Consider the following 15,251-nt stretch of genomic DNA (forward strand, 5'->3'; position numbering starts at 1 on the left):
CTTGTTTTTTGCGGGACGAGTTGACATTTTTATTGGTACCATTTTTGGGTACGTGACATTTTTTGATCGCTTTCTATTCCGTTTTTTGGGAGGTAAAATTAACAAAAACCAACAATTCAGGAATTGTTTTTTGAGGGTTTTTTTTTATGCCGTTCTGCGTGTGGTAAAAGTGATCAGGCAGCGTTATTCTTCGGGTCAGTACATTTACAGCGATGCTACACTTACTGTATTTTTTTTATTTTTTGGCGCTTTTACACAATAAAACAATTTTATAGAAAAAAATATTTTTTTTGCATTGCTTTATTCTGAGCGCTATAACTTTTTTATTTTTCGGCTGATGGAGCTGTATGGCAGCTTTTTTTTTGCGGAACAAGATGACGTTTTCAGCGGTACCATTTTTATTTCTATTTTGCTTTTTGATCGCATTTTTTTCCACTTTTTGTTTGGCGATATGATGAAAAAGCATATTTTTTTGCCCCGTTTTTTATTTATTTTTATTACGGTGTGCACAGAAGGAGTTAATTAGTGTGACACTTTTATAGCTTGGGTTGTTTCGGACGCGGTGATACCAAATATGTGTACTTTTTTTGGTTTTGTAAAAATATACGGATTTATTGGTTTAATATTTTATTTATTTTGTGATTTTTTTTTAACAGTTTAAAAACTTTTTTTTAACTTTTTTTTACATTTTTACTTAGTCCCTGTATGGGACATTAATTTTTATTTTTCTGATCACTGATCTCATGTAATGTAATAGACATGTATTACATTACATGAGATCTTTGCTGACTGTTTCACACCGTGTCTCCTGCCAGGCTTCAGCTGCAGGCTGAGCCAGGCAGGACACCATATATGGCAGATCTGGAGTTGGTCATGTGACCTCCAGCTGCCATAGCTACCCCAGGTCCTGGAAGGTATCAGGGGTCGTCGGAGAGGTAAGTAAGACGACCCCCTCTCCTCTGTCTATCTTCTATATGCCGCGATCACTATAGATCGCGGCATATAGAACATAGCAAAGGGTTAACATCACTGGGACCTGATCCAATCAGGTCCCGATGATGTCCCCTGTCAGAGCTAACGCTCTGCACCGGAATCGCAGCGCTTGCAGGACCCTGGGGGTCCTGAGCGCTGCGAGACCACCCACCGTTTTTAAACGTCGGCGCTGCACAGAGCCCAGCAAGCGCCGACGTTTATCTACAGTGGGCGGTCGGGAACCGGTTAAATAATTTGCCTGCTCCAGTGGTTTTGGGGTTACCTTGGTTAAAATTGCACAATCCTGTACTGGACTGGTCTACCAATGAAATTAAGTCTTGGAGTCCTAAGTGTTATGATAGATGTTGTAACGGTCGCATTGCTGCTGTGGAAAGAGGGGAATTACCTGTACCTATTCAGGATTTTTGGAAGGTTTTTTCAGAGGAGGAGTTGCAAGTTTTGCCTCCTCATAGGGACTATGATTGTACTATTGAGTTTGTCCCTGGAGCAACTCTTCCCAAGAGTCGCTTATTTAATCTTACTATCCCTGAGAGAAAGGCCTTGGAGGAATACATACAGACAAGCTTGGCCGCCGGTCACATTAGACCTTCTAAGTCACCTGTGGTTGTTGGATTTTTTTTTGGAAAAAAAAAGGACGGTGGTTTAAGTCCATGTCTGGACTTTCGCGAAATTAATAAAATTACAGTACGCAATTCCTACCCACTGCCATTAATTCCTGACTTGTTCAACCAGTTAGTGGGGGCCAAGTGGTTCTCTAAGATTGATCTCCGGGGGGCATACAATTTGTTACGTATGAAGGAAGGTGATGAGTGGAAAACTGCTTTTAACACTCCAGTGGGTCATTTTGAGAATCTGGTTATGCCCTTTGGTCTTACCAACGCACCAGCTTTTTTTCAGAACCTTATTAATGACATCCTAAGACCGTTGATCGGTAAGAATGTGGTGTTGTATTTGGATGACATTTTGATTTTTGCGCCGGATCTGGAGTCTCATTGGCAGGGCGCACGTGAGGTATTGCAGTTGTTAAGCGACAATTCACTTTTTGCTAAGCTGGAGAAATGTGAGTTCGCTGTGCAGAGAATTAGTTTTTTGGGCTACATTATCTCCAGTGAGGGCTTTGAGATGGATCCGGTGAAGGTTCAGGCGGTGCAGGAATGGCCTAGACCTATTAGTTTGAAACCAATACAGAGATTTTTGGGTTTCGCCAATTATTGCAGAAAATTCATTAAGAATTTTTCTATAATTGTTAAGCCGCTGACCGATCTCACCAGGAAAGGTGCGAATACGGTTCAGTGGACTACTGAGGCCATTGAAGCTTTTGTGTATCTCAAGGAGAGGTTCAGTTCTGCCCCCATCCTTATGCAGCCTGATGAGACCAAGCCTTTTTTGGTCGAGGTTGATGCTTCTTCGGTGGGGGTCGGTGCTGTTTTGTCTCAGGAAAACAAGGATGGAGTACATCCCTGTGCTTTTTTTTTCAAAAAAATTTTCTGAGACCGAACTTAATTACGATGTCGGTAATCGGGAATTGCTGGCGATTAAACTCGCATTTGAACATTGGCGTCATCTCTTGGAAGGTGCTAAATTTACCATTCAGGTTTTTACTGATCGTAAGAATCTGATCTATCTTGATGCTGCCAAGCGCTTGAATGCCCGTCAAGCTAGGTGGGCACTTTTTTTTTCGCGGTTTAATTTTTCTGTTACTTACATCCCGTGTACCAAGAATGTAAAAGCTGATGCTTTATCTCGCAGTTTTTCTCCCATGGTTGGTACCGAGGAGGAGGAGAGCATTTTACAGGAAGGTGTTGTGATAGCAGCATTGGACTCCGTTTTGGAAGATGGGATTCTGAAAGCCCAGGAGGATGCCCCATCTAACACTCCCCATGGAAGGTTGTTTGTGCCTAGGAACTTTATGAGAGATTTGTTTGTGGAGTGTCATAAGTCTCGGTTGGCAGGTCATCCAGGAATTTCGGAGACTAAGAGACTTGTAGGTCGCAGTTTTTGGTGGCCTGGGTGGCAGAAGGAAGTCATTAAGTGGGTGCGTCAATGTACTGTGTGTGCTAGATCTAAGTCTTCACATGCTCCTGCTGCGGGGTTGCTTTGCCCTCTGGAGGTTCCTAGTGCTCCTTGGACGCATCTTGCTATGGATTTTATTACTGACCTTCCTGCCTCTGAGGGTTTCACTGTTATCTGGGTGGTCGTGGACCGTTTTAGCAAGATGTGTCACTTGGTTCCCTTCATCAAACTGCCCTGCGCCAGGACACTCGCTAAGGCTTTTGTTAAAGAAATTGTCAGGCTCCATGGCGTTCCTTCCGACATTGTTTCCGATAGGGGACCTCAGTTCGTGGCTCGTTTTTGGCGTGCCTTTTGTGACAGGTTGGGAGTCCATTTGTCATTTTCGTCTGGTTATCATCCTGAGTCTAATGGACAGACAGAAAGAAAGAACCAGGATGTTGAACAGTTTTTGCGTTGTTTTGTGGCTGACAATCAAGAGGGGTGGTCTGAGTTTCTGCCACTGGCTGAATTTGCTCTTAACAACCATACATCCTCTTCTGCTGGGTGTTCTCCTTTTTTTTGTTGTACTGGGAGACATCCGTCGTTTGGGTCATTCTCCAAATTGGTATCGGCTGTGCCGGAGGAGGAGAATTTTTCCGATGATTTGGAGAGAGTTTGGACTGATGTACGTCGTAACCTTCAAGAGGCCAACAAAAAATCCAAGAGGTACTTTGACAGGAAACGTCAAGAGGTTTTGTTTACTGTTGGTGACATGGTTTGGTTGTCCTCTAGGAATCTGCGGTTGAGGATTCCTTCTAAGAAATTGGGCCCGAAGTTTGTAGGTCCGTTTAAGGTGCTTCAGGTAGTTAACCAATCTGCTGTTAGGTTGGAGGTTCCTACCTCCTGGAAGATTAATCCGGTGTTTCATGTTTCCTTATTGAAAAAAGCTGATGTTTCTGATAGGGACGCCACTGTCTCTGTTCCTCCGGTGGAGGAAGAAGGTGAATATGAAATTTCTCGCATTCTTAATTCTAGATGGCATAGAGGGAGATTGCAGTATCTCGTCGCTTGGAAGGGTTTCGGTCCCGAGGATAACTCCTGGGTAAGGGCGGATGATGTCTCTGCTCCTAGACTTGTCGGAGCGTTTCACAGGAGGTTTCCTGATAGACCTGGGCCTGGAGGATCCGGAGGATCCTCATTGAAGAGGGGGTACTGTTAGAAAAAACTAACAGGAGGGTTCTATTTTGCTGGTCACATGACTTTTTGCCTATATTATCCAGCTCCGCCCTCCTGGCCTTGCAGGACTTCAGTGTTACATTTACTCTTAAGCTAGCCAGGTGCCTTGTACCTTACTCTGTATTTTGCTTGGTCTTTTGACCACTAGTACTTCTGTTTGTTTGTTTGTCTTTGCTCTGCTACAATTTCTGCTAGGAGGTGTCCAACTATATCCCAGTCCTTAGTTCTTGTAGGGACCCCTCCCTTATATCTATAGGTCAGCGTTCGGACTAGCCGAGGACTTAGGCGGGTCTGTTCACAAGGAACAGGTCCCCCGCTGCATCGTAGGGAATCAGCTTAGTCCTATGGTAGGGACAGTTTTCCTTTCTTTCCTTAGTGTTTGTAGCAGTTCATAACAGCTCCCTGCATTCCACCGGTATGGGGCCACTCAATATTCCCACCGCGTGAAGGAGGAAGACTTAACAACCATCATGATCAATCCCCTACCTCACCACAGCTGGGCCAAGACCCAAGATAGTGACCCTGCAGTCCGCATGGTGAAAGACCTGCTGACCCGAGAAGACGTCCGTCTAGATCCGGATGCCCCAGAGGAAGCCAAGCAGCTATGGAAAGAGAAGAGCAGGCTGTTCCTCTATGAAGGTAAGCTGTGCAGAAGACTCGTCAACCACCGGACGCACGAGCTGACCTGGCAAGTCGTCCCAAGGCGAGATGCAGCTGTGGTCCTGGAGGCTTACCATGACAGAGCGGGGCACTTCGGCTGGAAGAAACTGGAGTTCCTGCTAAGAGGACGGTTCTTCTGGATCAGCATGAGAGGGGCTGTAGAGAAGTGGTGCAGAGACTGTGGCCCTTGTAATCTAAGGAGGAAGGACCGCACCAGCCAGAAGACACCCTTGAGGCCCATCGTCACCAAGCAGCCTCTTGAGCTGGTAGCTCTGGACCACGTCAAATTGGCTCCAAGCCGGTCAGGATACGTTTATGCCCTGACAATCATGGACCACTATTCCCGATTTCTAGTGGTGGTCCCGGTAAAAGACTTGACAGCTCAAACGGCGGCCAGAGCCTTCCAGCAAACCTTCTGCCACCCACACGGGTATCCAGAACAGGTCCTGACAGACCAAGGTCCTGCATTCGAGGCCAAAATCTTCCAAGAGTTCTGCAACCTCTATGGCTGTAAGAAGATTCGGACAACGCCTTACCACCCACAAACCAACGGGATGTGTAAGAAAATGAACAATATAGTCATTGATCTCATGAAGACGTTGCCCCTGGAGGAATGCAGCCTGTGGCCAGAAAAACTGCCGGACCTGATAGACTTATACAACCATATCCCGGTGAATGCTACAAACTGCACCCCGGCTTACCTGATGAGAGCCAGACCAGGTAAGCTGCCCATAGACCTGGAGATGGGAGTCCTAACACCCAAGGACACCTTCCCAGATGCGGACTGGGATACGGAAAGGCGACTGCAGTACAAGAAGGTACAGGAGAGTGTGGAGAAGAGCCTGGCCCAGGCGAGACAAAAGCAAGAGAGGCTCTTCAACCAACACGTCCCTGCTTGTCCCCTGGAACCTGGTGAGCAGGTTCTGAAGCGAAAGAGAAGGCTACACAAGCTGGATGACCAGTGGGAAAGGGAACCCTACACAGTACTGCAGTCTGATCACGACAACCCGAAGGTGTGCGTGGTCACTAAGGATGGAGGAGAAACCACTAGTACCGTCTCCAGAGACCACCTAAAAATGTGCCCCGAGCAACTCCGTAGTGCAGAAGAGGATCAAAGTGACCTTGAACCCGCAGAGGACAAGGAAGAAATGATCAGCACCATTCTCGGAGAATTCCCTCAGTCCTGGACTCGAATAAACGGTGCCATAGTGGTACCCGTCCTGCATTTCCTGCAACCGGCTCAGCAACAACCTACACCAGAGCAGGAAGGTGGAGAAGAACAAGCAGTTCCAGAGGCAGAAGGGCCTGTACCAGCAGCCCAGGAGAGTCAACCCTCTGCTGACAGTGAGCCTGCCATGCCTGCGGTAAGCCAGAGGACCCGCAGACAGCTGCCTGCCCTGCCTGTAAGTTTAGCCAGTGACTGCACCCCGAGCGCTAGTGAGAAAAACCAGGTTAGACCACCACCAGACAGTGGGTTACGTAGGTCAACCCGAAGCACTAAGGGGCAAATGCCAGCTCGCTGGAAGATCTAAGTGGATAATGTATGTATTTAATGTGTTATGTTGTACCCTGGTTATTAATTATGTTTTTCTAGTTTTTCTAGCTCATGGACTGACAGGTTATGGACGATGAATAACCAGAACTATCATGTAGATAGTTGCAGTTGGTGCCTCTTGCGAAGACGGCCACGGAAGAAAAACCTGTCTGGCGTGGCCCCGTGTGGTCCAAAGTAGGTAGTTTTGCCTTGCAGCCACGCCCAACGTTTGGGGTTTGCTTTGGACAGGTCCCCACATCGCTCAAAGACTTCGCCTTGTTGGGTGAAATGGATACCCGGTCGCGGAAGCGCCGTTTCCTTAAGGACAAAATGCACTTGTACATATGTTATGTTGTTGTTTATAACCTATATTTGTGTTTCCTGTTAGTCCCGGAGTACTAAGTTTTACTAGGGGGGAATGTGTCACCCTGGCCTGGATGCCACAAATGTATAATAAAGCTGTGTCTGAGAGCAAGGGGGAGGTTCTCCGGTCAGGGACCATTAGCATGCAGCACCTCCTGTCCCAAGTCAGTAGGGGGAGCAGGCTGACCCTATAAAAGCTGGAACTGGGGGCAGGGTTAGAGAGTTCTGGACGACCTGTCTCTGGAGTGAGAGGTGTCCCAGAGAACGGAGAGCCAGTTCAGCTGAAGCTGAGGAGGTCGTGTGGCAGTAGAGGAGCCACGAGCCAGGGACGGAAGGCGAGGAGAGCCTGTCCTGGCTGAGAGAGAAACTGATCTACCGGACTTGGTGTCCGAGGCTGTTAGGAATCCAAGTCCTACAGCAAATAACCAGCCTGCAGGGGACTGTATGTTCCTTGGCCTAAGAAGCCCGGAGGTTCCGCCACAGCAGAAGGGACCAGCAAAGCTGCACCAGGCCAAGAGTAGAAAGGGACCCAAGTTGCAAGCCATACGGGCGAGAAGACACGGTGAGCTCAGGAACGTGGGCTGTTACACCACAAGGAGGGAAATAGCCAGAAAGAGCGCAGAGAGCATGGTAGGCCTTCACCCTCACCCTGACCAGGGCCAGCTTCCCACTTGTTCTCAGACATCCAGGCCCCCTCCTAGCCGGGACTGTTTTTGGGTCGTCTCACCTGTTCTAATAAAGACCCTGAACTGTTTAAGAGGCCTCCGTTTCCTGGCTATTGCGGTCAGAATCATCCCCTCCATCATCCATCTATATACTGCCCTGGGGCCACACTCCTCCCGTGGGGAGTTATACTACTTAGTGCTGCACACCTACATCTGCCCCAGCGGTCTGCACTGCAGCGGCGGTTAACCCTGACCGCAATCCACGGGTGGCGTAGTCGGACATTTAAAACCCTACAAATAGACTGCCACAACATTTGGTATGACCACCCTGAGCCATGGACCGGGTTGCCACTACTACCCCCATTATTGCCTTATTGCCCGGTTCCGGGTAACCCACGGCCCAGGGGGCGAGTCATATCCATAAGATAGGGCATCAATGTATGATCGGCCGGGGTCCTGCACGCAGCACCCCTGCCGATCAGAAGTTATCGGTGCTGGCGGCGGCGGCCACCGGCCGGAAGTACTTGCCTGCGGTGTTTGGCCATCCATCTGTAGTGGCCGCCGCGGGGTACTGCACATCCGCCTCCCATTCAATTGAATGGCAGTTTGATGTGCACTAACAAGTGCCGACCACTACAACATGGCGACCAGTCACCGGAAGGTAAGCACTTCCGGCCGGCGGCCACCGCCGGCACCGATAACAGCTGATGGCGGGGGTGCTGTGTGCGGGACCCCGGGCAAACATAAATTGATGCCCTATCCTATGGATATGGCATCAATGTGAAAGTAGTGGACAACCCCTTTAAAGCACAGTGGCCATGAGGTTTCTATAAAATCCCATCCACTTTGCTTGAACTGCAAAACACTCTGTTTTTGCCACAGCAAATAAATATTGTCAAAAACAAACCGAAAGCTCATTGTGGGAACATAACCCACAAGAGTACTATGGGGCCTGTGACTTCCTCCTCTATCATTCTTCCTCAGCGTCTGACGTCTCAGCACAGCGGGCCTGATGACATCACTACATGGCACCCACTGCCCTGAGATGTGCAGGCGCTTCAGAATGCTTGCTGCATAGACCGGAGCAGCGGGGAACAAGGAGGAGAGGTGAGTATTTTTTTTTTTTAAATCAATGAGCACATTTTGGTAGTCATAGTAATGTATAGAGGACCATGGGGAATTCATTATACTGTATGGAGGACGATGGAGGTGCATTATACTATATGGAGGACTATGGGGAGTGTATTATACTATATGGAGGACTATGGGTAGTGCATTATACTGTATGGAGGGCTATGGGTAGTGCATTATACAATATGGAGGACTATGGAAGTGCATTATACTACATTGAGGACTATGGGGAGTGCATTACACTACGTGGAGGACTATGGGAGTGCATTATACTATGTGGAGGACTATGGGGAGTGCATTATACTATATGGCGGAATATGGGGTGCATTATACTATATAGAGTATGGAGGACTATGTGGATTGCACTATACTATATGCAGGACTATGTATGTGCGTTTTTACCTGCAGATTTTCGGCATCTAATGAAAATCTATGGGGAAAATCCACACATAAAACTCAGCATACTCACAAGAGAAATTGACATGATGTGGATTTGATACACACACCGCAGCTCAGTTTACGCTGAATAAAATTAAAGCACAGTGGCCACGAGGTTTTTATAAATTCCATCCACTTTGCTTGAATTGTAAAACACTCAGTTTTTGCCACAGAAAACAATTAGTGTCAAAAGCAAACCAAAAGCTCATTGTTGGAACATAGGCCACGCGAGTACTATGGGGCCTGTGACTTCCTACTTCGTCATTCTTCCTCAGCATCTGACGTCTCAGTACAGCGGGCCCTATGACATCATTACATGGCATCCACTGCCCTGAGATGTGCAAGCACTTCAGAATGCTTGCTGCATAGACCTGAGCAGCGGAGAACATGGAGGAGAGGTGAGTATTTTTTTTTTAAATCAATGAACACATTGTGGTGGTCATAGTACTGTATAGAGGACTATGAGGAGTGCATTATACTGTATGGACTATATAGGACCATGGGGAGTGCATTATACTATATGGAGGACTATGGGGAGTGTGTTATACTATATGGAGGACTATGGGAGTGCATTATACTATATGGCGGATTATGGGGAGTGCATTATACTACATGGAGGACTATCGGCAGTGCCATATACTGTATGGAGGACTATGGGGAGTGTATTATACTATATGGAGGACTATGAGGAGTGCATCTTACTGTATGGAGCACTATGAGGAGTGCATTTTACTATATGGAGGAGTGCATTATGCTATATGGAGGACTATGGAGAGTGCATTATGCTATATGGAGAACAATGGGGAGTGCATTATACTATATGGAGGATTATGGGAAGTGCATTATAGTATATGGAGGAATATGGGGTGCATTATACTGTATGGAGGACTATGTGGATTGCATTATACTATATGCAGGACTATGGGGAGTGCATTATACTATATGGAAGACTATGGGGAGTGCATGATACTATATGGAGGACTATAGGGTTCAGCACACTATATAAAAGACTATGATTTTGCATTATACAATATGGAGGAATATGGGGCCCATTATAGTATATAGAGGGCTATGTGGGGGCTATTATAAAATTTCAAGGGCTATGTGGGAGCCTTTATACTTTGTGGAGGGCTATGTGAGGGCCAATATACTGTATGCAAGCAATTATACAGTGTGAAGGTTTGAGTGGGGACCATCATACCATGTGGAGGGCCGTGGGGGTCATTGCACTGTTTGGTTGTACTGTTTGGAGAGCTAGTGGGGGCCATTATACAGCATGGCGAGGTGTGGGGCCATTATACTGTATGATGACCTATTATACTTTATAGAGGGCTGTGTGGGGGCCAAAGCTGGGGGATCACACTGTGTCACGGTCACCATACTTTGCCGGGGGAGTTGAAGTCGAGTACAGTAGGGTCATCATTATGTGCATGTCCAGGGTACTGTGAAAGAATTCACATACTGTGTTTGTTGGGCACTTTTGTTGGTATCATACTTTAAACATGCAATGAAAGAGGAATCTGGGGCTTCAGTAGGAGGAAAATTACTTTCTAAAGGCTGGAAAGTTGTGAGATATGCTCTTCTGTGACCCCGTCGAATGTTATTTTTTTTGTTGGGTGGGGGGCAACTAGCACTTCTGCTATGGGATCCCATGATTTCTATGTACACCCATGTCTATGGGCCTGTTTACATGCCAGTGTATTTTCACAGTCTTGGGGCTCATTCACCTGTTAGTTTCTATGCTATTTTTTATTTTTTTCACAGGCAGCATGTGTACCTATGACAGTCTATGGGGATGCTCACATGCCCATGATTTTTCATTGAGATATGTTTTATATTGATTCAAGTGTCAGATCAAATTCATCAATGAAAGTGTCCGGGTCTGTTAAAAGATGGGCCAGAACTCGGATGAAGTTTGTCCGTTTTTGACTGACCGATGGGAAAAGTACTGATGTAATTCTGACCAACCTAAGGTAAAAATCACTGATTAAACTCGCTCCATTTTTCTCGTACATGAAAAAACCTGATGTCTGAATGAGGCCTAAGTGGTCCACACAAAATTATATACAGTATCACCAATGCAAGTCTATTAGGCCGCAAAAAATGTGGACAGCATTTGGATGTCATCTGTGTGCCAGTCATGAAATGGACTGTTGGTTATGAGAAGGGGGAGAAACATTCATCAGTTTTATTTTCAGCTGAGAAAAGCTAATGAACCCTGACCAAACTGTGATGAAACTGATCAAAAACACTCATCACACTTACACCATTTTTGTGAGTAGAAGACACATCACTGTTGTATAATTCAGCACTTTACACACTACAGGGTTAACCCAACAGATTAGCTATGTAGCATCCAGAAGGCGGGAGGAGAAGAGTTAATATAAAGCTCAGTCCCAGGTTTGCCTTTAGAGTAATTAGCTTGGAGGAGTAGAGCAGCATGGAGCAGGGTGATGGCTCCACATTCCCTCTTATCCCTCAAGGAGGAGGATAGGAATTTGTCCTGATCCTCCTCCGCTGCAGCCGGCTGTGCAGGATGGGAAAGCATGAAGATGATGGGAATGTGCACTACACGGAAGGAAGATGTGTAAGGTAACTGGAACAATGAGGCCCACAGGGGAGTTATTGCCCTGTATGGAGGGGAACATACTATAGGTAAAACTGCCACCAATGGATAATGACCGATCAGTAAAGATGAGCAAGACTTTTGAAACTTACATTTGCAGAGTTTTCCCAGGAAATTCCATTCTCTGCAAATGTCTTCCAAAGCCTCTACTTGCCCTGAAAAACATGTATGACGCCATTCCCTTTTTTCCTTAACACACTAATCCCCTTCACTGCATTGATGTCGCCCTCTCTGTCTGTCTGTTTTCTATCATGTTTCATGGCTTTCTCTCCCTATTTCTATGGCTAGGCTGTGAGCTGTGATGTACTTTTCTCTATCCAGGTTCACCACAAAATGGCTGCTTCCTTTCCTGCTTCTGCTTTTATACTTGCTATAATAGTCCTTCTTAATTGTCTGAGCTATACTATGTTAGGCCTCATTCACATGTGCAGGGTTTAAACCTGTACGTGAAAAAATGGTACCGGTGTCCTCAGTTTTCGATCAGTGTTTTTCACCGATGGATAAAGAAATTACAAAGCTTCTCCTATACAATGTTAAACTTGTACAGGACACTGATGGCACACTGACCGACCCATAGACCACTATTGGACCTCTGTGTCATCCGTGCTGCCGGAAAAAAAATGGACATGGCTCTGTGTGTTCTGTATGGACACAAGGGGTGTGTAAAAACACTGGCGTGTGAATAGCACCATACATTGAGTACACGTTCTATCCATTAAAACTGCTACAACTCGTGCGTGCAATGCAGATGAGACCTAATATGATGGCAGCAAGGCATTCTGGGAAAGCCCGTCTTCTCTGACTGATGCAATCTTCTGCAATGTCTCAAAAGGTGACATTCATTTTAGGCACAAAAATTCAACATGAACTTGATTCCCGTTGAATGGATTCGCTCAGATCTAGTCATCAGAAAATGTTTCAATTAGTTTGTTTTCCGTGTGTTTTTTTTCATGTTTTCATACTTTCTTCTCACAATCTTGCAGTTCTCACACTGGCCACCAGGGCTATTTTAGACATTTACTTCTGTCCTTTCAGGAAGAATTTTCAGCAAAGCTTTTTATCAGAGGCCGGATTACAATGACCGGTAACATACAGCTGATAACGCAGGTTCCACCAATCACAGTTGATGTCACACCTGACCTTACTCCCCTTCACCCAATGATCTTTGTACAAGCTCATTGGACGCTTCAATGCAAAACAGAGGCCCTGACTTCAGACCGGTGGTGTTCATGCTAATCTTGATGAGGTCGGTGTGCTAGAGTCATGCAGAGGTCAATGAATCAGGACTATCCGAGAACTAGCGAGCGCCTTGTGTGTCTCCATGTGTGCCTTGCCAATAATCTTACTCCAGTCAGTGACTGGAGTAAGATATGTCGCACAGAGAATGCCACAGCTTATAAAATTTTGCTGGTGCCCACTTTATCAGGGCTGGGTGAAAATGGAGTGTGAACGCTAAAAAGTCACAATTTCAGCCCAGCTTCGAGTTGTGCTAAAACTTTGTGACTTTTCAAAGCTTTTTACACTAGTATTCTGGCTTTGAATGAGGCCCTTAGTGTCTAAGTGAGTTTATTGCTGTTAATGTAGATTTCCTGAAAGAACAGGACATATGAACATAGAATAGCCTCAGGGGTCAGTGTAAAAAATTCTAAGATTTCTAATTTTAAATATAAATTTTGATATGGGAAAATATTGCCAACTTTTTTGAATGCATTTAAAGAAAACTTTTTTTATGATGCCTCCCCTTTAATTTTGCTTATGAAAATTTGGAGCTCTGAATCTGAAAAACTGAGCACCAACTACTATGAGGATTTACTGTTAGAAATGAATGAAAGGCAGATAAATTCAGAATAACATTTAATGTTTTATATGAATTTGACCCCTTTGCATATATGGGCGTAACTGTACGTCCGCGCTGAGGTGAACGCATGTGGAGGCGGCTCAGGAGCTGAACTCCTTCCACACGTGTCTGATGCAGACTGAAATAAAGGGGTTGTCCATTACTCAGACAACCCCTTCTTAATTACGGTTTCAATCATGTGAAATAGCAGCTATGCTCTCCTCTGGTGCGGGCGCCATTCCAGTGATGTCGGCGTCTGGTCTCCTGGAGCATGCATGACATATCACGGGAACCCTGCAGCCAACGCCATTCCAGTGATGTCTGTGTCTGGTCTCCTGGGGCATGTGTAGCACCCTGAGGGTTCGGTTGCTACAGGGGTATTGCACCTTAACCAGAGGTGTGATATTCCACTCCCAGGTAAGGATGGAGTGTGGACCAGGGCTCAGTTAGCTGCACACGCACACACTCCCCATTTCCGGGGGAAAGCTCGATGGTGCTCCCATTTTTGCAGGCACAACTGACCATGTCCTTGGCTGGAGTGGGGAGGGGGTAGAGAACCCAGTGGTGTAGGAGCAGAAGGGGACTGTTTCTGGAGCATAGGAAGGAGCGCATTGGGTGCAGGTCACCTGAGCTCAGCACAGAGAAGCAGATATAAGGTGGGAGCCATCTCAAGTCTAGGAGAATAGTAGGAGTAGTAAGAGAGAGAGCTGACAGGGAGCAGCAGCTCAGCCTGAGCTCAGCTCCATGAGGCAGGCCTAGAGAGAAGGCCGGGGCCAGAGAGAAGAAGAGAAGGAAGGAAGGAGAAGAGACAGAGGAGTGGAAGGGCTCCAGAAACAAGAAGGCAGGAGGGATCCTAAGAGTGCAGAACGGCCAGCAACCATTGCAAACCCCATTATACCGGGTGAAAGGGTCAGGCCGTGGAAAGGTACCGGATCCCTAAGTTGGTGGAGGCGAATCTACCCTCAGCCAAGAACCGGAGGTTGTGACCATTTATTGGTGCGACCCCCCCCCGCTAAACCTGCTAGGGAGGCACCATATAGGATAGCGGGAAGTGAAGGCCAATGCTTACCCGACACGGTCCGCGGTAGCCGGACAGAAGTCAGGACACTGGTGGGGCACGAGAGGCCAGAGAAAGGACAGAAGGGGGTCCTGTGCCATACTCCTGAATTGCCTGGGGGTTGACCGAGCTCCTCACCTGGTGGACACAGCACGGCTCGGGCAGTCCTTGCTGACAGAAGTGACTTGGATATCAACTGTGAGTAAAACACCCTGGACTGCATCATTGGACTCTGTGTCATTTATGCTGCGCCTGCACCATCACGCCCAGCATTCACTTTCACTGCCTTGAGGCTACACTTTTCCCATGGGGAGTTATCCTATCCCTGTGCTGCACACTAATACCAGCCTCAGCGGTCTGCCTCGCAGCGGCGGTTATCTCTGACCGCAATCCACGGGTGGCGTAGTCGGACATTCACAAAACTATAAATAGACTGCCACAGCATTTGGTCTGACCACCCTGAGCCACGGGATCGGGTTGCCACTACTACCCCCATCAGCACCGTACACTAGAAGGCCTAGTTCCGGGTACCCCACGGCTCAGGGGGCGAGTCACATGCATGACTAATCATAGGATCCCTGCAGCCAATCAGTGACTGTGACTCACCCCCTGGGCCGTGGGGCACTTGGAACCGGGCTTCAGTGTGATGATGGGGGTAGTAGTGGCAACCTGATCCCGTGGCTCAGGGTGGTCAGACCAAATGTTGTGACAATCTATTT

Source organism: Phyllobates terribilis, unplaced genomic scaffold, assembly GCF_046119375.1.
Source record: "Phyllobates terribilis strain yellow unplaced genomic scaffold, ASM4611937v1 Scaffold_84__1_contigs__length_6523798, whole genome shotgun sequence".
Taxonomy (NCBI): Eukaryota; Metazoa; Chordata; class Amphibia; order Anura; family Dendrobatidae; genus Phyllobates; species Phyllobates terribilis.